This window comes from Symphalangus syndactylus, chromosome 5 (assembly GCF_028878055.3).
Source record: "Symphalangus syndactylus isolate Jambi chromosome 5, NHGRI_mSymSyn1-v2.1_pri, whole genome shotgun sequence".
NCBI lineage: Eukaryota > Metazoa > Chordata > Mammalia > Primates > Hylobatidae > Symphalangus > Symphalangus syndactylus.
In genome coordinates, this window is record NC_072427.2 from 122,381,678 (window position 1) to 122,409,463 (window position 27,786).

A 27,786-nucleotide genomic window follows, 5' to 3' on the forward strand; every position below is an offset into this window, starting at 1 on the left:
CACACCCCTTTTTTATTTTTTAAGAAACTAATATTTAGATACCCTTTTTTGTGAGGTGACTGTTTAAGTTTCTACCTTTTTTTTTTTTTTTTTTTTTGAGATGGAGTCTTGCTCTGTCGCCCAGGCTGGAGTGCAGCGGCACCATCTTGGCTCACTGCAACTTCTGCCTCCTGGGTTCAAGCAATTCTCCTGTCTCAGCCTCCCGAGTAGTTGGGATTACAGGTATGTGCCACTACGTCGGGCTAATTTTTATATTTTTAGTAGAGACAGGGTTTTGTCATGTTGGCCAGGCTGGTCTTGAATTTCTGACCTCAGGTGATCTGCCTGCCTGGGCCTCCCAAAGTGCTTGGATTACAGGTGTGAGCCACTGCCTGGCCTCTACCCATTTTTTATCAGATGTCTCTTTTTTATTGATTTGTGGGAGCCTACAAATTCAAGATAGGAGCAAAGAGATGTATTTCTATTGTAGACATGAATGCATCTGGCTGGGTGTGGTGGATTACACCTGTAATCCCAGCACTTTGGGAGGCTGAGGTGGGAGGATCACTTGAGCTCAGGAGTTTGAGAATAGCCTGGGCAACGTGGCAAAACAGTCTCTACAAAACCTACAAAAATGAGCTGGGCATGGTGGTGTGCACCTGTAGTCCCAGCTACTCAGGAGGCTGAGGTGGGAGGATCCGCTTGAGCCCAGGTTGAGGCTGCAGTGAGCTGAGATCACATCACAGCCTTCCAGCCTGCATGGGTGACAAGGTAAGACCTTATTCCCTCCACCTCCCCAAAAGAAGAAATGAATTCATTTGTTTGATACTATTAGAATACCAGTAACTCCCCTTACTTTGGCCCCAAATTCACAAATGAACCCTCCAGAAGGTAATGCAGTTAACTTCATGCATTCTCTTTAAACAACGTACTGAGTCTTTATGCCAGGGAATCTGGAATTAACAGATACAGTACACGTCTCTCATCTCAAAGCAGTATTCCTAATCATGAAGGAAATGAGAGACCTGTACTGGAATCCTGTCTTTAACCCCTTTGAGGATGGTGAATTTAGGTAAGTTATTCAACCTATTTTAGCCTCAGTTTCTTCATTGGAAAAATGGGGCAAACAATACTTATTTTACACAGTTGTGAGGATTAAATGAGACAATATATGTAATAGGCTTTGCACAGTGGCTGGCATACAGGAAACGTTTAATATATGGTAGCTACTACAAACTCGGTTATTTCCATGTAGCTTTCCATGTCTACATGGAGGGAGAAAATGAGCAGATGTCCATTATAGTTTAGCTATTACAGTTTTCACTCTAAAGTAAAAAAGGCATTTAGATTTATATGTCTTCTGGGAGTTTGGTTCTTCTGACTCCCTTCATCTGTGAGACCATAGGTACTTTTATGTAATATGATAAAAATTATTAGAAAAAGAAAAAAATGGCCAGGTGCAGTGGCTCACACCTGTAATCCCAGCACTTTGGGAGGCCAAGGCAAGCAGATCATCTGAGGTTGAGAGTTTGAGACCAGCCTGACCAACATGGAGAAACCCCTGTCTCTACTAAAAATACAAAATTAGCAGGGTATGGTGGTGCATGCTTGTAATCCCAGCTACTTGGGAGGCTAAGGTAGGAGTATCGCTTCAACTCGGGGGGGCGGAGGTTGCGGTGAGCCAAGATCGCACCATTGCACTCCAGCCTGGGCAATAAGAGCGAAACTCTGTCTCAAAAAAGAAAAAAAAAAACTAAAAAGGAAAAAAAGGCCGGGCACAGTGGCTTACGCCTGTAATCCCAGCACTTTGGGAGGCCGAGGCAGGTGGATCACAAGGTCAGGCGATCAAGACCATCCTGGCCAACATGGTGAAACCCCGTCTCTACTGAAAATACAAAAATTAGCTGGATGTGGTGGCGCACACCTGTAATCCCAGCTATTCAGGAAGCTGAGGCAGGAGAATTGCTTGAACCTAGGAGGCAGAGGTTGCAGTGAGCCGAGACAGCACCACTGCACTCCAGCCTGGCGACAGAGCAAGACTCCATCTCAAACACAAAAAACAAACAAAAAAAGGGAAATAAAGATATATGCAAAGTACAATCCCTCAAATTTTTATTAGACCCACAGAAATAAAATTAGTCTGTTAAATTGCTATAAGTTTCTAAATTCTTACTTTCTGTAAACGCCTTGTCATGGATGTGTAACAAAGGGCTTACAGACTGGCACTGCCCTGTGGACCATACTTTTGGTGAGACTGCTCTAGAGCGCTGACAAAAATCAGACTTTGAATCCACAGGGCTGAAGTCAAAGCAACTGAAGAGTGTCCTGACTCACCAGCTGGCCACCTAGTGGCCTCTTTCTACTCATAAGCACAATGTTGTGTCACTCCTTAGTTCAAAAACCATCCATTGTTCTGCCTGACTCAAGGGTAAAATCTCAGTCCTTTAATCTGACATCCAAGGCCTTCCAGAGCTGGTTCTAAACAACTTTTTTAGCCTGACTTTCCACTATCCTCTATTTCACTAGACTGCATTGTCCAATATGGTAACAACTTGTCCCACTTGAAATGCAGGAAGTGAAATGAGGCTAATTTAGGAACTGAATTCATAATCCTAACTTTAATTTAAAATAAAATTTAAAAATATACACGATTCGATTACCGTAAAACTTTTAAGTATGCTTGGAACGACTTGGGTATGTGAATCTGTTTTTTCAGCTGGAAATTTTATGAAATCAAGTACTGAGATATGCTATAAGTATAAAATACACACCAGATTTCAAATGCTTAGTTATGAGAAAGATAATGTAAAATATTTTTAATATTTAGTAATTTTTTTATATTGATCACATGTGAAATAATATTTAGATATACTAGGTTAAATAAAAGGCATAATTAAAATTAATTCCCCCTAGACAACATGCCCCAAACCTAGGCATCACCATTGATTCCTCCCTTTCCTCATTTAATTGGTAAGCAAAATAGGTCAGCTTTTTGGATCCATCCACTTTCCTCATCTCTACTGCTACTATCCTAGTCCATGATACTCCATTTTTTTTTTTTTCTGAAACGGAGTCCCGCTCTGTCACCCAGGCTGGAGTGCAGTGGTACGATCTCGGCTCACTGCAAGCCCTGCCTCGCGGGTTCACGCCATTATCCTGCCTCAGCCTCCCAAGCAGCTGGGACTACAGCCACCTACCACCACGCCTGGCTAATTTTTTTTTAATTTTTTATTTTGAGTAGAGACGGGGTTTCACTGTGTTAGCCAGGATGGTCTCAATCTCCTGACCTTTTGTTCCTCCCACCTCGGCCTCCCAAAGTGCTGGGATTACAGGCCTGAGCCACCGCGCCCGGCCAGATACTCCATTTCTTAAATCCTTCAATGGCTTCCAGTGCACTTCACCTTCTTATTGAGGCTAAAGACTTCACCTCCTATCATTCCTTCTTTTGGTCACTAGATTTCGGATACACTGACCTTGCTGTTCCCTAAACACAACAAACTTTTCACCTTAGGGCCTTTGCTCAGCTATTCCCTTTGGTCTCACACTGTTCTTGTCCTAATACCTTCTCAGTGAGGTCATCTCTGATCAACCAACCACCAAAAGTTTGCTCTCTTTTCCCCAGAGTAACACTTTATCCAATCAGCCTTTAATTTTCTTCACAAACTCTTTTTTTTTTTTTTTTGAGACAGAGTCTCGTTCTGACGCCCAGGCTGGAGTGCAGTGGCGTGATCTCGGCTCACTGCAGCCTCTGCGTCTGGGTTCAAACTATTCTTCTGCCTCAGACCCCGCAGTAGCTGCAATTACAGGAGTGTGCCACCGTGCCCGGCTAATTTTTGTATTTTTAGTAGAGACGGGGTTTTGCCATGTTGGCCAGGCTGCTCTCTAACTCCTGAACTCAGGAGATCCACCCACCTCGGCCTCCCAAACTGCTGGGATTACTGGCATGAGCCACTGCACCCGGCCTTCTTCACAAATTTATGGGATATTCTCTCTCATTTTAAAAACTTGTTTATACGCTGTTTCCCTCTAAAAACAGGAGTAGGAACCATTTGTTTTGCTGCTGCTTTACCTATTTCAGTGTGTAGAACAGTACCAGGCACAGAGTAGGTGCTCTTCCAACAGTGCTGAATGAATATCTAATTTCTGACTACACGTCTGCCTGGTTGGCTCACAGGCACTTCAAATTTTACATGGTCAAAACAGAGACTTCTTTCTTCCCTAACATATATTCTCTTATTTTGTTTCTAATCTCAGTGAAGACATTACTATTCTCCTAGCTGCTCCACCAACTCACTTGGGAGTCACCTCTGACATCTATCTCCCTCAGTCATTTTCAGTTAACCAAATCTCCCAATAACCACTTTATTTTCTTCACACCTACCTGCCATCAACTCAGTCCAAGTCATTACTGGCTCACAGCCACTGTTTACTCCAAACTCTTCTGTTTACCTCAAATTTTTGTGTAACAGTGATCTGTCTAAAACGAATTCAATCCTATGATTCTTCTTCTTAAAATCTTTCAGTATCTTCCTCCTGGCTCTCAGAAGCTGACTTCTGCACATAGCATTCAAGGCCTTACAAGTATACCTCCAGCACTGTCTTCTTTACCCAACAATCTCTCTAGTGTTTGCCTCCAAACATCTGTACTTACTGCTTCTTATCTAGAAGGTCTTCCATAATACCCTTATTAAAGTTAATTGCTTCTCTAGTCCCATTCCATTTTATTCCTCCCTCTTGGTTTAGTAAGGGGTTCCTCCTTTATTTGATTCCACAGCATTAAGTAGCTTCACTCTCATCATACTGATGATGCCTATTTACTTGTCTACGTTCTACAGCCTAAGATTAATGGGGGCAACGATTCTGTAACAATTAGCTGAATGTTCACTCAAATAAACAATGCTCATTCAAATAATGCTACAGAAAAACAGAATTTTGACAAATTTCTATTAACTGAAAAAATGAAAACATTAAATCAAAAGAAAACATACCCTATGTTTCCTATACTTTTTTTCTATTTTAGGCACAATGCTTTAATAAATTACGCAATGACTACAAACCTTTATTACATCAATTGTTACAAAATGCTAAGTGGATAAAGATTACTTATCTGAAGCTGCACAAAATCAGTGGGCAATATGGATTTCATTTAAGCTTGTCAATTCTCCTGGATTAAATTCTTGGCGCTGTCTCACATATTCCCAAGTCCTACACGTAGGATGCTAGAAGTTGCAGTTACTAGGTTGGGAAAGCCATGCCCAGACGCCCCTGTGAAAAACGTATCAATATATTAAGTTCCTTAGCAAATCGCATCTAGATTAAGTTCATAAGGCTTTTTTTTTTTTTTAACTTTGCAAATCTCCTAACTTTTGCTACTTTCTTAATAAAATACAACAAAATTTTTGACATTCCAGCCACGGAAAAACAGATCTCTACCTCTGAGGTGGCAGTAATCCAAGCAGTTATTAGGATCTAAGAAATACGAGGCATAATTAGAATGTTGGGGAAAAAATCTACAGAAATATGTATATCTTCGTCATGAACCTGACTGTTGAGTTTATGAAAAAGTAGAAAAGGAACCTCACTCGTTCCTTCCCTGGTACCTTCACAGCGTCTCCCGTCCCAGTCTGCCTAGTTGAATCTAGGGACACTTAAAGGTAAATCCTAGCCTCTTGGCTGTCCTTCCGTCTCCCAGGATTCTGCTAGGCCGCTCAGTTGGCAAGCTTAAACTCCAAAGATTCCGCACTCTCCGTCTTTCAACAGTCATGTCACAGAGACACGAAGGTTAGCACACGAACATTAGTTTCCAAACTCCTACCCACCGCAGAACAGGCGGGAAGGTTCGGCGGCCACCCGGCCTCTCCGCCGCGCACATGGCCGTCCGCGGCTCCCACCCCCGCTGCCGCGCAGGCGCCGGGCGAGCCGGGACTTGCGGTCGCCGAGAGCGGATCATTCCGCCGCTTTCTTTGTGTGGCTGAAGCGCTAGAAATGGCATATTTTCTTTCCCTTCGTTAAAAAATCAGACCCCCTTTCCCCTCTCTCCCCGCGGGAACACAGCTAGGGAGTGGGTAGGAGCAGGATCTGCTGACGACTGCAGAGGCGGAAAATCCTCGGGCGAGGAGCTGAAGAGGGCCGGGTCCGGGAGGGATGCTGGGAGCTTGACTCACTCGCACACCATGTGTCCCTCCGCGCGCAACACGGGGGACTTTTCGGTGGGGATTTTGGGCGCCGACCAGACGCGGCATTTTCGGAAAATAGCGCCCTGTGCAGCTGAAGCGCTTTGTGTGTAGCGGGGCCGCGTCAGCCCGGCCGGGTACGAGGCGCCTCGGGTCCCCGCACCACCTCCTGCTGCCTTCCCGTCGCCGCTCCCGAAGCTTTTCCAGGTCAGTGCGGGTCTGTGTAGGGCCCTGTTACCACCGGATGTGGAAGTTGATCTCTTCGCTGGTAAAAAATAATTCCACTTCCCCCGGAACCCAGATCATCCCCGCGATTTCCTGTTTATTGCATTAAGGCGCCGGGTTTCCGGGGCTCCTGGCCCCGCTTATTCCGCGGGGGTCGGCGGGGTCGGCCTGGGCGCCCGCTCCGCCCGCGCCGCCGCTGCGCTTTGTCCGCTGGGCACCCCGCTTCTGGGAGGGGCGGGCAGACATGGTGGCGGCCGCCGCCCCCTCCTCGGCCCTGGCGTGCCGCGGCCTCCTCGCGGCCACCCGGCGGGCCGGTCCCGAGCGGCAGCCCCGGGGTGGCGATGGGGTCGCGCCGAGGCAGCGGAGGTTCTGCGGGCGACTGGAGGTTGGCAGTGGCCGGGAGAAGGAGGAAAGCAGGCGCAGCTGGGCCTCGGCCTCTGGCGCCGCGGTGCCCTTTGTCTCGGTAGCCTGACGGCCCCGCCGGGCTCTCCGGAGAGGGGAACGGGCGGCGAGGGTGGCGGGTCCTGGGCGCCTTGTGCTGCGGGGCCGAGAGGCGCTCGGGTCGCGGCAGGATCGGCCGGACCAGACAGGGTTAATGGGAGAGCCTGGCCAGTCCTGCGCGGGGCCCCCGCAGCGACAGCCTTGGCCGCAGGCACTGGAGTCCTGAGGGGGAGAAGCCTGCCGTTCTGAAGGCTCGGGACTTCTGCCCCAAAGACTTCGCCGCCGAGACCTGCGGGTGCACGGCCTCAGGGAAGAAGTTGAGAATTTTGCCAGGTCATCTCTGCCAGGGCACAGTTCATCAGTGTGTGTTTAGTGTGTTTCGGTGAAGCTCTCCAAGTGTGTTGAATCAGCGTGCCTAGCCTCAAGGGTGCATCGTGAAAACTGAAACCAAAGGAATGATACAGGCCTGCTTTGTGTGTGTCTTCCCACTTTAAGCTTGTTTTCAGTACAAATACTCTTGCTTTAAACCTGATTGGACTGTGGCGAGCGGACATCTGTTCAAAGGAGGGGCCGAGACCACAGTACTTCTGAAGGGGGCTTGATAATGTGGAAACATTTTAAGTTTTCTCTCCGGACTGTTTTGCTCTCTCAATTCAGGCAAGTTACTGAAGTACGTTTTTTATCTAGAAAAAGGTTTGATGTAGTCTGTAAATGGTCCTTGTAAAGTACATTGCCATCCCAGAATTAAAAGATCCACTCTCATTTATTATGCAGAAGTTAGTGGTCAGACATTCTTTCTTGTAGATAGTTTTATCTCATGTAAAGACCCACCCAGCTTGGTTTAAATTTTTTTCTCACTGACGTATAACCATCAGCTTTGATACTTCCATTTTCAGGCTCAGACTTTGAATTTAAGGAAACTAAAGATTATTTTATTTTATTTTATTTTCTCTCGTTTTTTTTTTTCCAAAAACAAAAAATAAATCCATTACGTGTTAACATGGATGATATGTTGAGTGACATCTCGCATTTTTGCAAATCTTTTTAATGCCTGGTTTAATAGAAGATTCTCAAATCTACGTCAGACTGTTGTGGTTAGCACACCATGTAACCTCTGGAACACTCCACTGTACACTCATACTTTTTAAAAAAAAAAAACCCAAAAAACAGAAATGTGTCATTCTTACCGTGCTTTCACCATACAAGTCAAATCAGGATGTTATGCAAGACGCATTTTTAACAAGACTGAATAAGATTGATTCCCATACTTTTCTTTTTACTGGGCTCTAACTTTTTTAAAAGTTGGAATTTAGGTGCCTAAACAAAATCACAGATAAAGACTGCATAATCTGCCTATGATCTCGGAGACTCAGGAGCATTTGAAGATATTCTTAAGTGATTAAAACATTTAATTCTATTACATATTTATAATGATTTACACAAGTAACACTTGAGTTCCACATTACATATGCTATTACCTTTGTGTGTAAATGTTATCTTTAAAGATAGAACATGTTGAAAACTATAGGAGGTACAGATTTTACAGAAAATTAATTCTGCAGTGAATCCTTTGGTGAAACGAGCAGTTTGCAGAGACATATCCTTAGAGTTCTTTGTCTCTGAATCATTCTGGGTTTTCTAGGTTGGGAGACAATTACACTTATTGGGAGACAATTATACTTAATTGATTAATGCGTAAAAATTTAAGGCCATATTTTAATGGCTTTGAAAGGAAGCTAAGTTTGTTTCCAGTTGTTTCTGTGAACTGTAGTCTGAATCTGTCAGTCTATAGTTCTCTACTGTTCCATCAACAGGAAGCATCTGGTCATTCTTCGTGTAATTGTTAGAAAATACCAGGTGTATTTTTAATGTTTGCTGTTTAAACGAAAATAGATTGGATCTTGGTTAAGTTCACTTCGTATGGCCAGGCACAGTGGCTCACGCCTGCAGTCCCAGCACTTGGGGAGGCGGAGGCGGGCCGATCACCTGAGGTCAAGAGTTTGAGACCAGCCTGGCTAACGTGGGGAAACCCCATTTCTACTAAAAATACAAAAAATTAGCCGGGCGTGGTGGCGAGCGCCTGTAATCCCAGCTACTCGGGAGGCTGAAGCAGGAGAATCGCTTGAGCCAGAGAGGCAAAGGTTGCAGTGAGCCAAGATACCGCCATTGCATTCCAGCTTGGGCAACAGGAGCGAAACTCTGTCTCAAAAAAAAAAAAAAAAAATATGCTTGGTTTTAGTTTGTTTTTTCCCCTAACATTGTGTCACTGTGATGGACCACATCTCCTGTACCATGGATTTTTTTTTTCTTTTTTCTTTTGACCCTCAGTACCAGAAATAGTAACAGGTAACAGGTAAAGTGCACGTCATGAGGAATTCAGAAATTCAGAAATTACATGAAGTTTTGCATCATGAATTTATTTTTGAGGGTCCGTGAGGCGGTTACCCAGTCTCTGTTTGCAAGTAGCCTGAATTCAGATGAACTCACTAATGGCCTCCATCTCTTCTGACTTTGCAAACGTTGAAAAACAAACCCACACAAAATCTTGAAGTTCAGAGCAACTTAGCTTCCTTAGTGTCATCCCTCTGCTCCCCTCTCCTCCCCAACAACTAGTATGATTTCCAGCTAGTAATCACAATGTTTCTATAGCTCTGATGTGCCTACATTGGGATAGCTATAATTAGTATTATAGTTTTCTGAAGATGTTTGTTCCATCATGCTTTCTAGAAGGTAAATCTAGCACTAGATGAGATCAGTATTAGGGCCTGTGTTTTTTCTCAGTGTTGACATCACAGTGCTCTATACAGAGAAGATGCTTTGGTGCAATCAGTTGTCAGTTCAGTTGTTGGTGGGCTAGTGCACCTTTCTGTCTCTCTCTCTCTGTCTCTCTGCCTCCTTCCCTCCCTCCCTCACCTTTGTCCCTCTCCCTCTCTCTCTCTTTCCCTCTCTGTTTTCCCCTTTGCACCTCTTCTTTGTTTGACAGGGTCTTGCTTTCTCTGTTACCCAGGCTTAGTGCAGTGGTGCAATTATACTTCACTGCAAGCTCCACCTTTCAGGCTCAAGCGATCCTGCCTCTGCCTCAGCCTCCTGAGTAGCTGGGACTACAGGTACCTGCCAACATGTCTGGCTAATTTTTTAATTTTTTGTAGAAACAAGATCTCACTATGTTGCCCAGGCTGGTCTCAAACTTCTGGACTCAAGTGATCCTCCCACCTTGGCCTCCCAAGTGTTGGGATTATAGGCGTCAGCCACCACACCCATCTGTGAATAATTCTGAAGTTGGTAGAACAGCTTATTGACAGAGCAAGGTGTTAGCCCGACTTTACTGTGTACTAGTTATATTATATTTGGGGTATTGTGTTGGCTTTTTGGGTAGCATACCATCGTAAGTGAGACCTTGTATTCATTCTCAGACTTTATCAGAATCATCTGGAGAGCTAATAAAAAACCATACAGAGGACCAAACTTAAGTAGGGTAGGAACGGATCTTAATTTTTCTCATTTCCAAGGTGGTAGACATCTAAGTGTCAAAATCACTTATCTGTAGAGCATAAACGAGGACCTTGATCATGAGAGAAATGGAAATGAGAAAAAGTTGAAAAAATGGGATGTTTGACCTAAGGAAGAGGAGCTTCTTTTGAGAAGTAACAGCCACTTTTAAGGATTTGGAGTTCTGTCATACAGAAGGATCAGATTTGACTTGACCAGAAGGAACTAGAGTCAGTGGGTAGAAGTTTATTTTTTTTATTTTTTATTTTTTTTTTGAGACAGAGTCTCGCTCTGTCGCCCGGGCTGGAGTGCAGTGGCGCAATCTCGGCTCACTGCAAGCTCCGCCTCCCGGGTTCACGCCATTCTCCTGCCTCAGCCTCCGAGTAGCTGGGACTACAGGCGCCCGCCACCGCGCCCGGCTAATTTTTTGTATTTTTTAGTAGAGACGGGGTTTCACCGTGGTCTCGATCTCCTGACCTCGTGATCCGCCCGCCTCGGCCTCCCAAAGTGCTGGGATTACAAGCGTGAGCCACCGCGCCCGGCCGGGTAGAAGTTTAAAAGAAGCAGATTTCAACTCTCTTTCAAGAGAAATTTCCTAAAAATTGTGAAAATAGAATGAGTTGTTTTGGGTGGTAGGCTGTTCTGTTCACTGACAAGTTGGAGATTGTAGAGTAGAGGAATCATACTGAAGGAGAATTTGAGCTAGGTGTCTTCAAGTTACCTATCAACTTTGAGGTTTTATTAAATATGCCGAGGTTTACAGGTGGAAGAACAAAAAGCTAATTGAGTGAAACAAGCTGGTTAACTTAACTGGATAATAGTTTTTCTTCTTGGATAAAGAGAAATGAGTATTAAGTGAGAAGGCTATTTAATGAAGGGCTTTAAACCACACTGTAATTTGGCAGATTCAGCAGCCTTAAAAATTGGCATACCTTCTGACATGGAAATTCCCTTTAAAGAATTTTTTTTGATGTAGTAAAGATGTGTGTGAATATTTAGTTGTGAGCATACAAGTTGCAGTGTTGTTGATTATAAAAGCTGTGTATTAATGCCTTTAAGCCCCATGGTAGTCATATGAAGGGGGTAGTACTATTTCTGTTTTTCAGAAGAAAAAACAGGCATAGAGAAATGAGGTTGCTTGCTCAAGGTACCTGAGTTAGTTAAGTGTTAGGGCCAGGACTTGAATCCAATCAGTGTGACTCTAGAGCCAGTACTACTGACCATTATATGGTAAAATTGTAAACAACCTAAATGCTTCACAGTGATTATTAGGGTCCATCCCTTCCGTGGGGTACTGCCTTCTCAGCCATGAAAATGATAGAATAATATAAAGACATGAAAGGATGTCTTGGTATATGTAAGTGAGAAAAAATAAATGTAAAAACATGATTCCATTTTGGTAAAAAAACCCCAAAATATATTGATGTCTGGAAGGATATGTGCCAAATTGTTAAATGGTTATTTCTGAGTGTAGTTTTACAGGTGAATATTTTGTTTGCTTATCCAAATTTTCTAACTTCCACAATGAATATAAATTATCTATCATGTGTTGTAATTAAGATATTAAGATGTTATTTTTCAATAAAAAATTAAATGTGTTAGCATAAGCTGAGAAATTTGGGTTTTATACTCTGCATTTTAAGCAAGTTTGTAGAAATTGTACGTGAGAATTTGTAAATGCATGTAGTGTTTTGTAATTTTTTGTTTGATTCCTTATTCTAGAAGTAATATCAATTGAGTAGAGAAACATATCACTCCTACCACCCTACCATAATCAATTCTCTTATTTTGTTGTGTTTTGTTAATCTTATGTGTAATATTTTAAATATTCATCCCAGTGTCATCCCAGTTAGTCATACTCTAGCTGTGTGATTTTAGGCAGTTTACTTAATCTCTCTGTGGCTCAGTTTCCTTCTTTGTAAAATGCGGATTATTATAATATTTAGCTCATGATGATTGGAAAGATTATATGTTATTTCATATGAAGTGAACAGAACAGTACCCGAAACATAGTTAATAGCTCAATAAATGTTAGCAATTATAGGATCACAGTCCACCATTCAAACTCTTAGGGTCTAATAGGTTATGGAATTAGGAATTTTGTTTGATATGGACAAGGTAGTAATGTGTAGCCTTCCAATAGAGTCCAGTGCAATATCCCCCTTCAAAAGTGTTACTGTTTCTTCAACAAAATGTATGAATGTTTGCACTAAATAGGATAAAGACTGTAAATAGCTTCATATCAGTTTGGGTAAGGTTTACCACAAGGTGAGTTATTTTGGGTTTCAGAAGTTTTTTGGATTTTTGGAATTGAAGATAAGGAACCTATAAAATATTAATTTTGAGTCCTATTTTATAATATTAAAACATCTTTTCATGGTATTGTATAGTTTTATAGTGCATGGTAAATTAAAGTCAATTAAAATGAAATAATGGAAAATGTCCACCTCTATCTCCTTTGATTAAAAAAATACTGAGCATACTGATACTATGATTTTTTTTTAAATATATTTTTTTTGAGATGGAGTCTCACTCTGTCGCCAAGCTGGAGTGCAGTGGCACGATCTTAGCTCAGTGCAATCTACGCCTCCCAGGTTCAAGCGATTCTCCTGCCTCAGCCTCCCGAGTAGCTGGGACTACAGGTGTGCGCCACCACGCCCAGCTAATTTTTGCATTTTTAGTAGAAACGTGGTTTCACCATGTTGGCCAGGATGGTCTCGATCTCTTGACCTTGTGATCTGCCTGCCTCGGCCTCCCAAAGTGCAGCAATTACAGGTGTGAGCCACTATGCCCAGCCAAAAAGTTTCAAAGTTTAAAAAAAAAAAAAAAAATGGCTGGGCGCAGTGTCTCACAACTGTAATCCCAGCACTTTGGGAGGCTGAGGCGGGCGGATCACTTGAGGTCAGGAATTCGAGACCAGCCTGGCCAACCTGGTGAAACACCGTCTCTACTAAAAATACAAAAATTAGCCAGACATGGTAGTATGTGCATGTGTCTCAGCTACTCGGGAGGCTGAGGCAGGAGCATCCCTTTAGTCTGGGAGGCGGAGGTTGCAGTGAGCCGAGATTGCACCACTGTACTGCAGCCTGGGTGACAGAGCAAGATTCTGTCTCAAAAAAAAAAAAAAAAAAAAAAAAAAAAAAAAAAAAAAAATTGAAACTTTAAAAAACTACTCCTGTTGGTCCTGACTGTGATTCTATTTTTAAGAATATCTTAAACCCACTAATGCTATGATTATATTACATAATGTAGAATCTTTTTTTTCTGAAAGAGGCTTGAGCATTCCTATAACCCAATTAGCTTGTTTATGTCTCATTACACTTGAGGGATAAGATACTTTTACTATGGTGGTTTACTATAGTAGTGATTTTTTTTTTTTTTTTTTTCAAATGGAGTTTCACTCTGTCACCCAGGCTGGAGTGCAGTGGTATGATCTTGGCTCACTGTAACCTCTGCCTCCGGGGTTCAAGTGATTGTCCCAAGTAGCTGCAGTTACAGGTGCTCGCCACCATGCCCAGCTAATTTTTATATATTTAGTAGAGACAGGGTTTAGCCATGTTGGCTAGGCTGGTCTCCAACTTCTGACTTCAAGTGATCTGCCCACCTTGGCCTCCCAAAGTGCTGAAATTACAGGTATAAGCCACTGCGCCCAGCCTATAGTAGTGATTCTTTAAAGGAGGTGGGTAGATGCCACTGTGATACCTGTCTTTAACGCACCCATTCTGTGCATGTAGAGACTGAGGTGGTTGTAAAATCACAGTACTGAACTTTGGAATTAGGTCGATTCTTCTCATTATGATAATGGTTTTGGATGTATAGCCTCTTCTGACTCTTGGAATCCTTTATTTCCATAGCACTTCCCATGTATCCAAACAGAGGAAAAAATAATTAGTAGTATAGTGCTTGCTTCAGCAGCACATATACTAAAATTGGAACGATGCAGAGAAGATTAGCATGGTCCCTGCACAAGGATGACACGTAAATTTATGATGTGTTCCATATTTATTATTCTTTTTAATAATAAAAAATAAAAATCATTTGTATGGTGTATAAGTGAATGATCTAAAAAATTTCCTTTATGCCCTAAATGGCTTGTCTGAACTCTGTGATCTTTGCCATTGTTTTTATTCTTCCTGTGTTCGTTTACTTGTTCCATTCATAGAGACCCTCAGTTTCTCGCCCTTAGTGCTATGGTCTAAAAGCTTGTGTCTCCCCATAATTCATGTTGAAATCTTAACCTCCAAGATGATAGCATTAGGAGATGATGGGGCCTTTGGGAGGTGATTAGCTCAGGTGGGTAGAACCTTCAGGAGTGGGATTAATGCTCTTAAAAAAGTCCAGACCGGGTGCAGTGGCTCATGCTTGTAATCCCAGCACTTCGGGAGGCTGAGGTGGGTGGATCAGGAGGTCAGGAGTACAAGACCAGTTTGGCCAAGATGATGAAACCCCATCTCGCCGGGCGCGGTGGCTCACGCTTGTAATCCCAGCACTTTGGGAGGCCGAGGCGGGCGGATCACGAGGTCAGGAGATCGAGACCACGGTGAAACCCCGTCTCTACTAAAAATACAAAAAAATTAGCCGGGCGTGGTGGCAGGCGCCTGTAGTCCCAGCTACTCGGAGAGGCTGAGGCAGGAGAATGGCGTGAACCCGGGAGGCAGAGCTTGCAGTGAGCCGAGACTGCGCCACTGCACTCCAGCCTGGGCGACAGAGCGAGACTCCGTCTCAAAAAAAAAAAAAAAAAAAAAAAAGAAACCCCATCTCTACTAAAAATACAAAAATTAGCTGGGCATGGTGGCAGGCACCTGTAATTCCAGCTACTCGGGAGGTGAAGGCAGGAGAATTGCTTGAACCTGGTGGGGTGGAGGTTGCAGTGAGCCGAGATCGTGCCACTGCACTCCAGCCTGGGCGACGAGTGAGACTGTCTCAAAAAAAAAAAAAAAAAAAAAAAGGGGGGCTCCAGACAGCTTGTTAGCTCTTTCTTCCCTTTCTTCCACATGAGGTTACAGCAAAAAGACAGATGTCTAGAAGCTGGCCCTTACCAGATACTGAATCTGCCAGTGCCTTATCTTGGACTTCTCAGCCTCCTGGGCTGGGTGTGGTGGTTCATGCCTGTAATCCTGGCACTTCAAGGAGACTGAGGCGGGAGGATTGCTTGAGACCAGCCTTGGCACCATAGTGAGACCCCATCTCTACAAAAAAAAAAAAAAAAAAAAAAAAATCATTTTCTGTTGTTTGTAAGCTACCCAGTTCATGGTATTTTGTTACAGCAACCCAAACAGTCTGAGACGTTTAGCGTACTCCTGTATGCACTAGATACAGTCTGCACTTTGACATCAATCACTTATTTTATATTTTACTGGACTCCTATTGTCAGATTTTTCCACCATCGATTTCTTCTGTTTTCCCTCACAGGTCACAGCATATTTGTGGAGGAAGGTGAGTAATTATGAAGATTTCTTGGCCGCTATAAATTTACGCTGAACAATTCCAAATAGGCCCTTCCTACTTCTTGGCAATCATCTTATTAATTGCATTTTTCTGTTGTCTCATATTCTTTCTTCCTCTTTAACTCTTAATAGATGCCATTTACTTCTATTTAAGTGAAAAAGGAAAACGGTACAAGCTTGCACATTTTTTTTTCATTGTAACCATGGCAAATCACTGTTCTTTCATCTTATTTTGTAAATTGAATGGAAGAAGAATCCTGCTGCCACAGTTAATTTTACCTCTCTGGTCACTTTGATTGTTATTTGCAATGTTGTTTCTTCCCTACCTTAAAATATGTACAGACTTCTCACCGGGCATGGTGGCTCACGCCTGTAATCCCAGCACTTTGGGAGGCCTAGGTGGGTGGATTATGAGGTCAGGACATCGAGACCATCCTGGCTAACACAGTGAAACTCCGTCTCTACTGAAAATACAAAAAATTAGCTGGGCATGGTGGCGGGCGCCTGTAGTCCCAGCTACTCGGGAGGCTGAGGCAGGAGAATGGCGTGAACCCGGGAGGCGGAGCTTGCAGTGAGCCAAGATTGCAGCACTGCACTCCAGACTAGGTGACAGAGTGAGACTCTGTCTCAAAAAAAAAAAAAAAAAAAAAAAAGTACAGACTTCTGTACTTTGGGAGGAAAAAAAATCAATTTTGATGAACTGCTCCTACTGTTCTTTCTAGCTATCTGCTGCATTTCTCTAATTCAAAAATTTTAAGAATTGAATTACAATTGCTGCCCTGAGTTTTTACTTTTTTTTCGAAGACAGGGTCTCACTGTGTTGCCCAGGCTGGAGTACAGTTGCAGCTCACTGCAGCCTTGACCTCCTCAGGCTCAGGTGACCCTCCTACCTCAGTTTCCCGAGTAGCTGGGACTACACGCATGTGTCACCATGCCTGGCTAATTTTTGTATTTTCCTGGTAGAGACAAGGTCTCACTGTGTTGTCCAGGCTGGTCAATCTTGAGTTCTTTTTTTTTTTTTTTTTTGAGACGGAGTCTCGCTCTGTCACCCAGGCTGGAGTGCAGTGGCGCGATCTCGGCTCACTGCAAGCTCCGCCTCCCGTGTTCACGCCATTCTCCTGCCTCAGCCTCTCCGAGTAGCTGGGACTACAGGCGCCCGCCACCACGCCCGGCTAATTTTTTGTATTTTTAGTAGAGACGGGGTTTCACTGTGGTCTCGATCTCCTGACCTCATGATCCGCCCGCCTCAGCCTCCCAAAGTGCTGGGATTACAAGCGTGAGCCACCGCGCCCGGCCCAATCCTGAGTTCTTTTACTACTACTTTCCTAACTTATGCAGTTTTGGAATAGCATAATTCAGATTGTTGCTTCAGAGGACATCTTTTTTGTCAATAATATTGGCTTCATCCTGACTCTTTTCAGCTAGTATATATGTGTTACTATTTCCACCGAGGCTTCTTAATGTTCTCTCCTTGCCGTTTGTGTTAGTTTGCCATGCTGGTTTTCCCTTCTGACTACTACTTTTCTGTTTTCTTTGTTGTTTCATGAGCCTCTTAGCACTGTTAGTCTCATCAGCACTTGATTATTCCCCTCTTAGATGTTTTATATGCTGATGACTCCCAAATGTGTGTCCCATCCATGTTTGTTGCTCCAGTAGTTTACTGGATATTTCTGTTGGAACACTCGAGGAATTTCCATCACTTTTAGATTTATTATTATTCAGCCTCCCACCTGCTTTCAGCATTTCTTTTAATTTTATCATACTTGGCCGGGTGCGGTGGCTCACGCCTGTAATCCCAGCACTTTGGGAGGCCGAGGCGGGCGGATCACGAGGTCAGGAGATCGAGACCATCCTGGTTAACACAGTAAAACCCCGTCTTACTAAAAATACAAAAAATTAGCCGGGCGAGGTGCGGGCGCCTGTAGTCCCGGCTACTCGGGAGGCTGAGGCAGGCGAATGGCGTGAACCCCGGGGGGCGGAGCCTGCAGTGAGCCGAGATCGTGCCACTGCACTCCAGCCTGGGCGACAGCAAGACTGTGTCTGAAAAAAAAAATAATAATTTTATCATACTTAAATTTTGAAGTAGTCCACGATGCATACTTTCTCTTTATTTATTTATTTATTATTTTTTGTTTTTTTGAGACGGAGTTTCACTCTTGTTGCCCAAGCTGGAATGCAATCTTGGCTCACTGCAACCTCTGCCTCCTAGGTTCAAGCGATTGTCCTGCCTCAGCCTCCTGAGTAGCTGGGATTACAGGCATGCACCACCACGCCTGGCTAATTTTGTATTTTTAGTAGAGATGGGGTTTCTCCATGTTGGTCAGGCTGGTCTCAAACTCCCGACCTCAGGTGATCGCCCTCCTCGGCCTCCCAAAGTGCAGGCGTTACAGGCGTGAGCACAGTTGTTTACCCTTTATTGGCTCTCAGTTTGTCTTGGAATTCTGCATTGCCTATTATTTGCTTCCTTTAAACTTTAGATTTTCCTTCCTTGAATCCTTTTTGCGTATGGCTGCCAGAATGATTTTCCTGAAAATTTTTTGAACCCATTGCTAAACATATAAGCCTGAGGAGAGAACATGTGCTGTTGACCTTTGCACTGTCTATTCTGTCAAAGTGAATTGAACCTGTGCTGAATAAATGTTTGAAAGGGTCACCATTTGCTCAGAAATTTGAATGACTCCCAGTTGTTTACAAGATAAAGTCCAAATTCTACTTTCTGACTTTCAAACCTTTTTATATTCTTCAGCCTTATTCCTTACTGTTTAACATTATTAAGCTGGTGTTTACTCTGTAATATACCTTGCTTAAGCACAACTCCATGCATTCTTCCTTTTCCTTGCCTGTCAGAGCCTACTCAGGGATGTTTGCCCTGCGGCCGGCACTGTTCTAATCTCTGGTGTTACAGTAATGAACGAAAGAGAAGACAAAGTCCTGTTTTCTTGGAGCTGACGTTTGTGGGGAGGGACACATAGTAAACAAATATGTGATGTTAGGTGGTAATGAGTAAAACGAAAAGGAATAAAAGGTAATAAAAGATGATTGTTTATTCTGATTTCCAGTAAAAAATATATCTTACATGGTAATTATATATGTTACTATGTGCATATGTGATAACTACATTTGATTGGCCAGGTGCGGTGGCTCATGCCTATAATCTCAGCACTTTGGGAGGTGGAGGCGGGCAGATCATGAAGTCAGGAGATCAAGACCATCCTGGCCAACATGGTGAAACCTCATCTGTACTAAAAATACAAAAACTAGCTAGGCGTGGTGGTGTGTGCTTGTAGTCCCAGCCACTCGGGAAGCTGAGGCAGGAGAATCGCTTGAACCTGGGAGGCAGAGCAGAGGTTGCAGTGAGCTGAGATGGCGCCACTGCACCTCCAGCCTGGTGACAGAGCGAGACTCCATCTAAAAAAAAAAAAAAAAAAAAGGAGGTAAGGGGATAGATTGGTGGGATGTGGTAGCTATCTTATGTGGTCTGGGAAAGCTGCTCCCTGGGTGTCCTAGAGTGCAAGAGCAAGCCATGCGGTTATCTAAGTGAAGAGTTCTAGGCAGCAGAACCAACTTGTGCTAGACCCTAAAGTGCGAACACATTTGCCTTGTTCAAAGAATTGCTAAGACATTTGTGGCTAGAGCACAGTAACTAAGGGGGAAAATGATAGATGAGCTGAGAAGAGATGATGGGGAGATTGATAGATGAGCTGAGAAGAGATGATGGGGAGACAGATTATGCTTCAAATGTTAAGTCCTGCCAGGCACGGTGGCTCACGCCTGTAATCCCAGCACTTTGGGAGGCCGAGGTGGGTGGATCACGAGGTCAGGAGATTGAGACCATCCTGGCTAACACAGTGAAACCCTGTCTCTACTAAAAATACAAAAAATTAGCTGGATGTGGTGGTGGGCGCCTGTAGTCCCAGCTACTCGGGAGGCTGAGGCAGGAGAATGGCATGAACCCAGGAGGTGGGGCTTGCAGTGAGCCGAGATCGTGCCACTGCACTCCAGCCTGGGTGACAGAGCGAGACTCCGTCTCAAAACAACAACAACAACAACAACAACAACAAAACAAATGTTAAGTCCTTCATTGAAGAGGGCTTCTTTGACTACTACAACTTGTTAATATAAACCTTGGAACCTATCTAACAACTATGGAAGTAGCTCTCAGATGATTGTTTATTCTGACTCCCAATAAAAAATATATCTTACGTGGTAATTGTCTATATATATTACTATGTGCATGTGTGATAACTACATTTGATATATACTGATATTTTCAAAAACATTGGCTTTAAGCTACTAAAGTGATTTCACAGTCTGTTAATAGGTCATAACCAACAGTTTGAAGAGCACTGAACTATGGTGTCTATACCCACTTAAACAAAACACTGAACTACAAACTACTTTTGTTATAATCCACACATGTTTTCAGTTTGTGAAATATTTTTGGTTAAAGATCTTGCCTTCAGTTTTTGTGTGTGTAGGTTTACAGTGTTTATAATAATGCTGCATAGAAAAGACTTGTTTAATTTAGCAAACATCTGTTGAGTGGTATATTAGAAGCTGCTGGATACTAAAATACACATAAGAATAAGATAAACCATTAGCCTTTACTCCTATAAGGGTTAAAAAAAAAGGCAAATCCTTGTCTGAATTCCTAAGGCTTATGGGAGAGGAAAGCTTATAAATAAATCATTTGTAATGTGATGGAATCTGTCTAATAATGGAAGTGTGTTAAGGCCACAATGAGAGAATAAAGAAGTGATTAATTCATTTTGCTGAGAAGGTCAAGAGAAACTTAACGGAGGAGGTAATGTCTGAACTGGGTTTGGAGGGAGAATAGGACTACTTAGGTAAGTTCGGGAGGGGAAGACTTCTTAGGCAGGATAACATATAAAGGAGTAGAATCATGAGGCAGAATAGCACATGAGGGTATTGTAGATAACCCTGTATTAAAATATAAATCCAAGGGGGAAATGGTGAGTGATGAGGCTGCAGTGAGGCACAGGTCATATCCTTAGAGGTCTGAGACGCGTTGGAGTTACCACTTATTTAATGATTATGCATATTAGGGGAAAATACTGTATAGTCAGAATTAACTTGTAGGAAGTTGCCATATGGGAAGTAAGATACCATCTCTATAATTCCAAAACAGTCAGTTTTTCCTCTAGTGATGAAATATATCACTGTTTCCTCAATTGTGCCCTAGAGGAAGATGGCTTACATTTATGGGCTATGTTGTACAAAATAAAATCTTATGAAACGTTAACTTATCCATTACAATGAGAAGTTCATTCCATAAGATACATTTGAGAACTGAGATCTACTGAAGAAATAGATTCATGTTTCAGGCTCATGCTGGGACTTATGTTTATTAAGTAGAATGGTGAGTAGCCAACTGTTTAAATCATTTTCTTTTTTTTTTGAGACGGGGTTTCGCTCTTGTTGCCCAGGCTGGAGTGCAATGGCACAATCTCGGCTCACCGCAATCTCCACCTCCCAGGTTCAAGTGATTCTCCTGCCTCAGCCTCCCTGGGTAGCTGGGATTACAGGCATGCACCACCATGCCTGGCTAATTTTGTATTTTTAGTAGAGACGGGGTTTCTCTGTGTTGGTCAGGCTGGTCTCGAACTCTGACCTCAGGTGATCTGCCTGCCTTGGCCTCCCAAAGTGCTGGGATTACGGGTGTGAGCCACCGCGCCCAGCCTAAATCATTTTCAAGTTAAATATACATATGGTCAGTGCCACTGTATTCTGTAGGTGATTGGAATGCATAATTATATCTATATTCATTTTGGAAAGATATTTTGATAAATTTGGCCAAACCACAATTTAAGACTTTATGACAACATTAACATTTAGAATATACAAATTTTAAAGCAAAAAATATATACAAATTTAAAACAGACTGAGAGGAGTATGCAACATATGTAATAAACCAGAAATATACATATCGCACTCCTACAAAGAGAATGAAATGGTAAAATAGGTAAAGAATATGAATAGGCAGTTTCGGAAGAGGAAACAGTGGCCAACAAACATTTGATAAAGATGCACGGTCTCATTAGTAGTTTGAGAAATGTGTATTAAAACACAATAGTAGCATACTATGCAGCTATATAAAAAAATGAGGAAGTTCTCTCTGTGAACTAATAGGAAAAGATCTCTGGCATGTGTTAAGCAAGAAAAGCAAGTGGGGAACAGTGTTGTGTGGTAATGTTGTTTTTTTTTTTTTTTGGTGATTATAGAAATATTGGAAGGATACTCATGAAACTAGTAAAGGTAATTACTTGTTGGGGTTGTGGGTCCGGGGTGGGCCAAGGAGGAGCAGTGAGTAGTGTAAATACTTCCGTTGAGGATTTTCAGTGTATACATTTCTGTGTTTGGGCTTTTGAGCTATGTGAAAGTATTGCTTATTGAAAAAGGAAAAATATGTGAAGAAGACTTCATAGAACTTGACCACCAACTGTCTTAGTCCATTTGGGGTACTATAACAAAATATAAACTAATGACTTATAAACAATAGAAATTTATTTCTCACGGTTCTGGAGGCTGGGAAGTTCGAGATCAAGGTGGTGGCAGATTCCATGGCTGGTGAGGGCCCATTTCCTGCTTTATAGATGGAGCCACCTTGCTGTGCCCTCATATGGTGAAGGGACAAAGCAGTTATCTGGCAGTAATTCCCTCCATGAAATTATGAATGGAATGATAAGGTTTGCCCTCATGACCTAATCATCACTCAAAGCCCCATCTACTAATACCATCACCTTGGGGTTAGGATTTCAACATGTTAATTTTGTGGGGACACAAACATTGAGACCAGCTGTATGTAGAAGATGAGGGAGAGGGAAGAGTTGAAGATAACTCCCAGATTTCTAAATTGGGAAGTAAAGAGGGTGATAATATTATCAGGTAATGCAGAAGGAAGATTAGGTTTTGTCATGTGCCTGGGAAGTTCTGGACATGCTAACTGACAAATCCTTACTACTTCTTAGTTTAGTGTGTGTGGGTATAATTTATGTACTTTAGATATGGAACTTTTGAGCTTATCTTAAACATGAATATTAAGTAGTCATCAATAAATATTTTTTATCTGTAGACATTTATATTCTGGGTTAATTTTTAGAAAATAATGACTAATTTTATAGTCATAATAGGGACACTGATAAGCACAGGTAGAATGTAGATAGAGAAATAGAGAATGTGTATCTGATAAATATATAGCTTAGGTGGAAAGTAAGAACTTAATTTATTAACATGGTTTCAAGAAGTTTTTTTTTTTTTCCGAGGTGGAGTCTTACTCTGTTGCCCATGCTGGAGTGCATTGGCACAGTCTTGACTCACTGCAACCTTTGCCTCCCAGATTCAAGTGATTCTCCCGCCTCAGCCTACCAAATAGCTGGGATTACAGGTGCCTGCCACCATACCTGGTTAATTACTGGTTATTTATTTATTTGTTTGTTTTTTGAGATGGAGTCTCACTTTGTTTCCCAGACTGGAGTGCAGCAGTGCGATCTTGGCTCACTGCAACCTCTGCCTACCAGGCTCAAGCAGTGCTCCCACCTCAGCCTCCTGAGTAACTGGGACTACAAGCACGCACTACCGTGCCTGGCTAGTTTTGTATTTGTAGTACAGACCAGGGTTTCACCATGTTGACCAGACTGGTTTTGAACTCCTGACCTCAGGTGATCTGCCCATCATGGCCTCCCAAAGTGCTGGGATTACAGGTGGGAGCCACCACACCCAGCTGCTGGTTAATTTTTGTGTTTTTAGTAGAGATGGGGTTTCACTATGTTGGCTAGGCTGGTCTCAAACTCCAGACCTCAGGTGATCTGCCCACCTTGGCCTCCCAAAGTGAGATGTGAGCCACTGTGTTTGGCCTATGGTTCCAATTTAATGACATCTTTTGATGTCTGAAATTCAAAGAAACAAAAATACATTTGAATAAGGAAGTGATCATGGTAGATAGCTTATACGGTAATATTTAAAACGGAGGTTTAGGCCGGGTGTGGTGGCTCACGCCTGTAATCCCGGCACTTTTCAAGGCCTGGGTGGATCACTTAAGCCCAGGAGTTCCAGACCAGCCTGTGTAACGTGGTGAAGCCCCGTCTCTACAAAAAATAGAAGAATTAGTTGGGTATGGTGGTGTGTGCCTGTAGTCCCAGCTACTCGGGAGGCTGAGGTGGGAGGATCTCTTGAGCCCAGGAAGTGTAGGTTGCAGTGAGCTGACATCACACTACTACACTCCAGCCTGGGAGACAGAGCTCTGAAACAAAAACAAATCTCTTTGAAGTTTAGGGAAGTTTATAACAGTACAGAAATATTTTTTTAATGTAGTATGTTTGGGAGTAACCGTATATAAGACACAGAAGTTTAACCTAATGGAGACAAGGAGTCATAACATGTTGGGTGCTACTTAAAACAAGCTCTTGGCCGGGTGTGGTGGCTCATGCCTGTAATCCCAGCACTTTGGGAGGCCGAGGCGGGTGGATCGCCTGAGGTCAAGAGATTGAGACCAGCCTGACTAACATGGTGAAACCCCGTCTCTACTAAAAATACAAAAATTAGCTGGGCTTGGTGGCATGTGCCTGTAATCCCAGCTACTCGGGAGGCTGAGGCAGGAGAATCACTTGAACCTGGGAGGCAGAGGTTGCAGTGAACCAGGATCTCACCACTACATTCCATCCTGGGCCACAGAGTGAGACTCTGTCTCAAAACATAAAAAACAAAAAAAACAAGCTTTTGCTATATAATTTAGAGTTTAAATTTTTTTTGAATGAATTACATTTCAGAATCTGATTTTTGAGGTTCTCATTTATCCATACTACTTTTACCTGAGTTTTATTTGGCCAGAGTCTAAAATTAAGTAAAAGAGGAGCACAGATAAAGCACATACTTGCAAATAAATGTAGTAGTTTTTTTCTGGATTTAAGTTAGTAAGGATTTGGGTATGGAACAGTAACGAAAAAGAACTAAGTAATTCTTTTTTTTTCTTTTTTAATTGAGACAGGGTCTGTCTCTGACACCCAGGCTGGAGTGCAGTGGAGCAATCTCAGCTCACTGCAGGCCTCTGCTTCTTGGGCTCTGGTGATCCTCTCACTTCAGCCTCCCAAGTAGCTGGGACCACATGCTCGCACCACCACACCTGGCTAATTTTTTGTACTTTTTGGTGGAGATGAAGTTTCTTCATGTTGTCCAGGCTGGTCTTGAACTCCTGAGCTCAAGTGATCTGCTTGCCTCAGCCTCCCAAAGTGCTGGGATTACTACAGGCGTGAACCACTGCACTCAGCCAGTACTTTTTGCTTGAGATTCAAAACTTTTAACCATTTATGTCTGAAGAGGAGAGAGTTTACTAGTAAAAGTTTACTTTTTAAGATTCTTTTATTGCTGGCTTAGTCTTTCAAAAAATGCTTTAAAAATTACAAATAATATTATAGAATCTCATAGCAGTTGGAGATGGTCTTGTTTATGTGAGAGTGAAAAGGGTCTGAAACTTGCTCTTCCGTCACCTCCAACCTGTGCTTACGTCTTTAGCCACTGTCCTTCTTGCTACTGAAGTCTGGAGCTTTGGGAAACACAAATTGAGAAATGCTGGATTGGGCTGGGCTAGAATTTTGGATGGGCTCTGACCTCTTCATATATATATAAAAATAAGTAATTTTTTCTTTTTGAGACAAGGTCTCACTCTTTTCTCCAGGCTAGAGTGCAGTGGTGCAATCATGGCCCACTGCAGCCTCAACCTTTTGGGCTCAAGTGATCCTCCCACTTCAGCTGCCTGAGTAGCTGGGACTACAGGCACACGCCACCATGCCTGGCTGGCCTGAAGCTCCTGAGCTTAAGAGATCCCCCTGCCTCATCCTCTCAGTCATGTACCACCATGCCTGGCTACATTTAACTGCTTATAATAGATTTGTGTATATTTAATGGTAGTAAACCATAAAATAGACCAATATCTCTATATATTTTATGCATTCTTGACATACCTAACTTTTTCTTAAGTTTTTAAATATGCAGTTCGTGAGTTTTGCTTTTGAGACAGTGTCTTGTTCTGTTGCCCAGGATGGAGTGCAGTGGCATGAACATGGCTCACTGCAACTTTGACCTCCTGGGCTAAAGTGATCCTCCTTCTTCAGCCTCCTGAGTAGCTGGGACCACAGCTGTGTGCCACCATGCCTGGCTAATTAAAACATTTTGTTTTAAATTTTTGGTAGAGATGGAGTCTTACTATGTTGCCCAGTCTGGTCTTGAGCTCCTGGGCTTAAGCAGTCCGCCTGCCTCAGCTTCCTGAAGTGCTGGGATTACAGGTGTGAGACTCTGTACCTAGGCTTGTGAGTTTTTTTTAATTGTCAAAGATCTCAAAATAATTTTTTTTTTTTTTTTGAGACAGAGTCTCGCTGTGTTGCTCCGGCTGGAGTGCAGTGGTGTGATCTTGGCTTACTGCAACCTCCGCCTCCTGGGTTCAAGCAGTTCTCCCTGCCTCAGCCTCCCGAGTAGCTAGGATTACAGGCACGTGCCCCCACGCCTGGCTAATTTTTGTATTATTTTAATAGAGATGGGTTTTCGCCATATTGGCCAGACTTGTCTCGAGCTCCTGACCTCAGGTGATCCACCTGCCTTGGCCTCCCAAAGTGCTGGGATTATAGGCGTGAGCCACCATGCCCAGCCTCAAAATAATTTTCTAATATATTAAAAAAAGTGTGTGTGAGTGGAATGTGCAATTCAAATCCGGGTTGTTAAAGGGCCAGCTATACATCGGGAAGGTCACTTCCAAATATATCTTGTTTCTGGATAATAGTGGCCTAGATTAGACCAGTCTTCTTCTTTTTTTTTTTTTTTTTTTTTTTTGAGTCGGAGTCTTGCTCTGTTGCCCAAGCTGGAGTGCAGCAGCATGATCTTGGCTCACTGCAACCTCTGCCTGTTGGATTCAAGTGATTCTCCTGCCTCAGCCTCCTGAGTAGCTGGGATTACAGGCGCATGCCACCATGCCTGGCTAATTTTGTATTTTTAATAGAGCTGGGGTTTCACCATGTTGGCCAGGCTGGTCTTGAACTCCTGACCTCATGATCCACCTGCCTTGGCCTCCCAAAGTGCTGGGATTACAGGTGTGAGCCACTGCGCCCAGCCGACCAGTCTTCTTTTTGAAGACAATTGAAAATGTTGGATAAAATATATAGAACATTACCTTTGTAGCTTTTTTTTTTTGGAGACGGAGTCTCGCTCTGTCACCCAAGGCTGGAGTGCAGTGGCACGATCTCGGCTCACTGCAAGCTCCTCCTCCTGGGTTCACGCCATTCTCCTGCCTCAGCCTCTCCAAGTAGCTGGGACTACAGGCGCCCGCCACCACACCTGGCTAATTTTTTGTATTTTTAGTAGAGACGGGGTTTCACCGTGGTCTCGATCTCCTGACCTCGTGATCCGCCCGCCTCGGCCTCCCAAAGTGCTGGGATTACAAGCATGAGCCACCCTGCCCGGCCACCTTAGTAGCTTTGAAGAACTGGGAAGAAAAGGGAATCTGTTAAGCCAAATTCTGGAAGAAAGCCTAAAGCAGGAAGTTAACAGACTATCTGGTGAACTGAAGCCACTTTTGCCTTCAATATGTTTGCCGATATCAAGAAATTTAGGTTTCTGTTCATCAGTCTTATGGGGTGAGGTGGACAGAAATTAAGATGCAGAGCCCACCCAACATGTGGACATGTAAAGTCTTATGAGATATTCTTGCCTAATTAGGCTTGGGCTCCATATATCTACAGCTGAGAGGTAAGGATGAACCAGAACTAACCCCTTTTCATCACCTACCTCCCAATCAAATATCAAGGAATTTCAAGACAAGTTGTGTTGGTACTGAGCAGAGCAGGAGGAAAAAAGAGAAAGGAAACAAGCAAACAAAAGTCTTTACAAAGCTGTGCCCATAGCATAGGTGGGAAAGGGAACCGTAAGCCATACTTAATTTAGGTTGGTTCCTGACTCCAGGTGCTTGTCAGAAGCAAATGCAAATATTCTCCAAAGGAAGGCTTCTTCATCTTAGGCCTCCCCACAAT

General features: G+C 43.1%; 1 protein-coding gene and 1 non-coding gene across 14 annotated transcripts in view; both read left to right on the forward strand.

The window, feature by feature from the left end:
* Positions 1-1,180: 1,180 nt before the first annotated feature.
* The window catches only part of GABPB1 (GA binding protein transcription factor subunit beta 1), an 89,268-nt gene continuing 62,662 nt past the window's right edge, over positions 1,181-27,786 (forward strand). For 6 of the 13 annotated variants that reach the window (XM_055279100.2, XM_063639465.1, XM_063639471.1 and 3 more), the window contains exon 1: positions 1,181-6,359. The gene's annotated coding sequence lies outside the window, so the exon portion shown is untranslated. Of the gene's footprint in view, positions 6,360-6,469; positions 7,476-15,719; positions 15,744-27,786 lie in introns of those variants that run through there. The other 7 variants (XM_055279101.2, XM_055279106.2, XM_063639466.1 and 4 more) reach the window with 4 other exon arrangements.
* Positions 14,207-14,313, forward strand: LOC129483578 (U6 spliceosomal RNA). Its single transcript, XR_008658101.1, has one exon. It is a non-coding gene; the product is annotated as a U6 spliceosomal RNA (small nuclear RNA).